Source organism: Orycteropus afer, unplaced genomic scaffold (assembly GCF_000298275.1).
Source record: "Orycteropus afer afer isolate SDZICR_OR568_19922 unplaced genomic scaffold, OryAfe1.0 scaffold00105, whole genome shotgun sequence".
In the NCBI taxonomy this organism is placed as follows: domain Eukaryota; kingdom Metazoa; phylum Chordata; class Mammalia; order Tubulidentata; family Orycteropodidae; genus Orycteropus; species Orycteropus afer.
This window is the reverse complement of record NW_006921692.1, coordinates 9087795-9093741: the sequence shown is the minus strand read 5'-3', so window position 1 is coordinate 9093741 and position 5947 is coordinate 9087795.

Sequence of the window (5947 nt, the reverse complement as noted above, 5' to 3'; positions counted from 1 at the left end):
CTCCAGGAAATAGTCCCTTTTGACAACATGACCAAAGTAGGTGAGACAAAGTCTGGCCATTCTTGCTTCCAAGGAGCATTCTGGCTGCACCTCTTCCAGGACAGATTTGTTAGCTCTTCTGGCAGTCCATGGTACTTTCGATATTCTTTGCCAGCACCACAACTCAAAAGCATCAACTCTTCTTCAGGCTTCCTTATTCATTGTCTAGTTTTCACATACATATGAAGCAATTGAAAATACCATAGTTTGGGATAGATGCACCTTATTTTTCAGAGAATCATCTTTGGTCTTCAGCACTTTAAAGAGGTCTTTTTGAAGTAGATTTGCCCAATGTGATACAATATCTAATTTCTTGACTGCTGCTCCAATTGGTGTTGATTGTGGATCTGAGTACCATGAAATCTTTAACAACTTCAATCTTTTCTCCATTTATCGTGATACTGCTCATTGGTCCAGTTGTGAGGATTTTTGCTTATTTTATATTGAGGTGTAATCCATACTGCGGACTGTAATCATTAATCTTTATCAGTAAGTGTTTCAAGTCATCTTCACTGTCAGCAAGTAAGGTTGTGTTGCCTGCATATCACAGGTTGTTAATGAGTCTTCCTCCAATCCTGATGCCACATTCTTCTTCATATGTAGTCTAGCTTCTTGGATTATGTGCTCACCATACAGAATGAATAACTATGGTGGAAGGATACAGCCCTGACACACTTCCTTCCTGATTTTAAACCATCCAGTATCCCCTTGTTCTGTTCAAAAGACAGCCTCCTGGTCTACCTACAGGTTCTTCATGAGCACAATTCACTGTTCTGGAATTCCCGTTCTTCTCAGTATTATCTGTACCTTCTTATAATCTACACAGACAAATGTTTTTGCATAGTCAATGAAATACAAGTAAACATCTTCCTGATATTATTTGCTTTCAGCCAAGATCCATCACACATCAGCAATGTTATCACTTGTTCCACATCCTCTTCTGAATCCAACTTGTATTTCTGGAAGTTCCCTGTCAATATACTGCTGTAACCATTTTAGAATTATCTTCAGCAAGATTTTACTTGTGTGTGATATTAATATCATTCAATAATTTCCACGTTTTTGGATCACCTCTTTGGAATCGGTACAGATATGGATTTCTTCCAGTCAGTTGGCCAGGTAGCTATCTTCCAAATTTCTTAGCATAGACACTTAAGTGCCTTCAGTGTGGCATCTGTTTGTTGAGAGATCTCAATGGATATTCTGTCAATTCCTGGAGCCTAGTTTTTTGCCAATTCCTTCAGTGCAGCTTCAATTTTTTCTTTCAGTACCATTGGTTCTTGATCATATTCCACCTCCTGAAGTAGATGAATATCAACTAATTCTCTTTTAAACAGTGACACTGTGTATTCCTTCCATCTTCTTTTGATGCTTCCTGTATCATTCAATATTTTGTCCATAGAATCTTTCAATAGTATAACTTGAGGTTTGAATGTTTTCTTCAGTTATTTCAGCTTGAGAAATGCTGAGCATTTCATTTAGTTTTCTAATTCCAGGTTTTTGCATATTTAATTATAATAGTTGACTTTGTCTTCTTGAGCTACTCTTTGAAAATGTTCTGCCCAATTCGTTTATCATGTCATTTCTTCCATTTGCTTTAGCTACTCTCCATTCAGGAGCAAGTTTCAGAGTCTCTTCTGACACCCACTTTGGTGTTTTCTTCCTTTTCTGTCTCTTTAATGACCTTTTACTTTCTTCATGTCTGATGTTCTTGATGTCCTCCTATAATTCATCTAGTGTTCAGTCACTGGTGTTCAATATGTCAAATCTGTTCCTCAGATTGTCTCTGAATTCAGATGGGATATAATTATGGTCATATTTTGGCCCTCCTGGACTTGTTTTAATTTTCCTTAACTTCAACTTGAACTTGTATATGAGCAACTGCTTATCTGTTGGACATTCAGCTGCTGGCCTTATTTTGACTGATGATACTGAATTTCTCCATCATCTCTTTCCACAGATGTAGTCAATTGGATTTCTGTGTATTCCATCTGGCAAGGTCCATGTGTATAGTCATTGTTTATGTTGTTAACAAAAAGGGTGTTGGCAACGAATAAGTCATTGGTTTTGCAAAATTCTATCATATGATCTCTCACATCATTTCTGTCATGAAGACCATATTGTCCAACTACAGATGCTTCTTCTTTGTGTCTGATTTTAGCATTCCATCACCATTAATTACCAATACATCTTGATTGTATGTGTGGTCAATTTAAGACTGCAGAACTTGGTACAAATCTTCAATTTCTTTATCTTTGACTTTAACGGTTGGTGAGTGAATTTGAATAATAGTAGTATTAACTGGTCTTCCTTGTAGGCATATAGATATTATCATATCACTAACAGCCTAGTACTTCAGGATAGATCTTGAAACAATCTTTGTGGCAATGAATGCCACACCATTCTTCTTCAATTTGTTGTTCCAAACATAGTACATCATATGATTGTCTGATTCAAAATGTCCAAAACCAGTCCATTTCTACTTACTAATGCCTAGGATAGTGATCTTTGTATGTTCCATTTCATTTTTTACAACTTCCAGTTTTCCTAGATTCATACTTTGTACATTCCACATTCCAGTTATTAATGGGTGTTTACAGCTATTTCTTCACATTTTCAGTCATGCTTCACCAGCAAATGGAGGTCCCAAAGGCTTAACTCCATTCACATCATCATCATGGTCAGCTCTACTTTGAGGAGGCCACTTTTCTTCAATCGTATTTTGAATTCTTTCTGAACTGAGTGGCTCATTTTCTGGCACTATATAAGATAGTGTTTCAGGGCTATCCATAAAGTTTTCCAGTAATACATCAGAGAGTGTTTAACTGCTATTCATAAGGTTTTCACTAGCTAGTTCTTTGAAAAGTGGATGGCGCTTTCCCACTTTCGAGTCTGTCTTAGTTTGGAAGCTCCGCTGAAATCTATCAACTATGATGACCCTGTTAGTATTTGAAATACAGGTGGCCTAACCTCCAGCCTTGCAGAAACACACAAGCCACAATAGCAAGACAAACTGACAGACAAGTTTCTTCTAATTAGAATCAGATATTTATGATTACAAAGTCAGCAAGGCGGGAAGGGACAAGATAATAAAGAGTCATTGACATTTGGCTTTATCATGCAGACCAGTGATTTCCAAACTTCACTTATTTATGTTCTACTTTTTCTACCTTAATTTCTTAAATTTAAACAATAATATCTTTGAAATGTGAGTTTAATATGTTACATTTTTCTTATGTAGATTAAAATAATGTTTACTTATTAAAAATATAGTTATTGGGCTTTTTTATTGGAAAAAAAAGAAATAGAAAACAAAATACAACCTATCTTTAACATATTACATTCCCAACATCATTCAGCCAGCAATAAACTACTTCAGAGTTCAAGAATTCAGTATGTTACTGCATAAAGAGATGAACTATCTGGTCAGAAAAACTGGATATAGCATACTACCTATTGGCAGAGAAAGAAGAAATGGGTTTTCCATAGAGGAAAAATTATGAGAAAATTCCAAAATAAACTTCTATCTGAGTTTATACATACTTTTCTGTGTGTTACTATCAGTTTGGTCAAGGGCATAGAGAGCACAGATCAAAATGACATGAATTGTCAATGCTACTGTCAATCAGAAAAGATCATCTTAGTGAACTGCAATATTAATCATGTTGCTTATGTGTTCCATGAAAGAGTAATTAATCTACAACATTTTATTGAGCAAAGTAGACTAGTGATTCAATTAATAATTAATTCCTGAATTTCTGAAGTTCATCTTTTAATTGGAACCAGTATTTGAGAGTGTTGTTATATGCTACCAAATATAAATGAATGCCTTTCATCAGTTATTAAGAACAGGTTTTAAAACCACAAAGGAAGTAATCACAGTAATCACAAGTTTTCTGAGAACTTGGCAATTGGATATCATACAATTAATATTCATTTATTTTTGAAATTTGTTTTTGCTCCTTTTAGAGGAAGGGAAAGGAAGAGCAATCAAAAACCTAACACACTTCTCAGGGCCAGCTTCATAGGCATTTGACCTATATTTAGAAGGGCACTGTACCTAGTTTAGTGCTCTACTGTTGCCATCTTGAAATTCTTGATAATTTTTAATAAAGGGCCCTGCATTTTCATTTTAGACTAAAAACCAAAACCAAACTCACTTCCATGGAGTCAGATCCAACTCATAGTGACCCCTCCTTGAGTTTCACTACAGAAGTGTCACTACAGAAGTAGACGGTGTCACTAAAGAAGTAGACTGCCCAATCTTCCTTCTGAGGAGTAGCTGGTGGGTTTGAACCACCACCCTTCTGGTTAGCAGTCAAATACCTTAGGTGCTACACCACCAGAGCTCCTATTATATTTTATAATATAATATAATATAAGCTCCTATTAAATTTAGACTAGGCCCCACTGGTCCTGACAAGAAGATTGTCTATGACTTAGGCTGCATATTCTGTACTTTAGTTTGTCATTAGGATGTAGATCTACCACTTATCTGTCAGTTTACCTTGCTGTGGTGGCTTGCATGTTGCTGTGAGGCTGGAGGCTATACCATTGCTATTTCAAATACCAGCAGGGTCATCTGTGGTGGACAGATTTCAGTGGAGCTTCCAGACTAAGACTGGGAAGAAGGCCAAGGCCATCACTTCTGAAAAAATTGGCATCAGTGAAAACCTTGTGAGTTGCAGAGGAACACTGACTGATATATTACTGGAAAACTATATGAACATCCATGAAACATTCTCTGATGCCAGATGAGCCCCTTAGATAGGAGAGCACTCAAAATGGGCCTGGGGAAGAGTGGCCTCCTCAAAGTAGAGTTGACCTTAATGACATGGATGGAGTCAGAGATTTCAGGACCTTCATTTCTTCATGGGCAATGACTCAAAGTGGGAAGAAACAGCTGCAAATAAACATTAATAATCAGAACATAGAATTATGAAATATGAATCTAGAAAAATTAGACGTTGTCATACATGAAATGGAGCACATAAAGATTGATATCCTATGCATTAGTGAGCTGAAATGGATGGGTATTGGCTACTTTGAATCAATCACAGGGTCTACTATGCCTGGAATGACTAACTGAAGGGAATGGCAACACATCCATCATCAAAAAGAATGTTTCAAAGTCTATCCTGAAGTACAGTGCTGTCAGTGATAAGATAGTAGCCATACACCTACAAAGAAAGACCAGTTAATATTATTATTGAAATTTATGCACCAACCACTAAAGCCAAAGATGAGAAATTACAGATTTTAACAAACTTCTGCAGTCTGAAATTGACCAAACATGCAAACCAGATGTATTGTTAATTGATGGTAATTGGAATGCCAAAGTTAGAAACAAAAGAAGAATCATCGATAGTTGGAAAATATGGCCTTGCTGATAAAAATGACACCAGATATCACATAGAATTTTGCAAGACCAATGACTTACTTGTTGCAAATACCTTTTTCAGCAACTTAAACAATGGCTATACATGTGTACATCACTAGATGGCTTACACAGGAATTGGATTGACCACATCCATGGAAAGAAGAGATGGAGAATCTTAGTACCTTCTGTCAAAACAAGGCCAGGAGCTGACTGTGGAACAAACCATCAGTTTTGACAATTAAAACAAGTCCCTGAGAGCCAAAATATGACCTTAATTGTATCCTATTTAAATTTAGAGACCATCTGAAGAATAGATTTGATGCATTGAGCACCAGTGACCAAAAACCAAATGAGTAGTGGGATGATACAAAGAACATCATAATGGAAGAAAGAAAATGGTCCTAAAAAGGCAGGAAGGGGAGATAAAAGCTCAAAATGGGTGTCAGAAGAGACTCTGAAGCATGCTCTTGAATGGAGAGTGTTGTTGTTGTTACGTACCGTCTAGTCAGACCCGACTCATAGTGACCC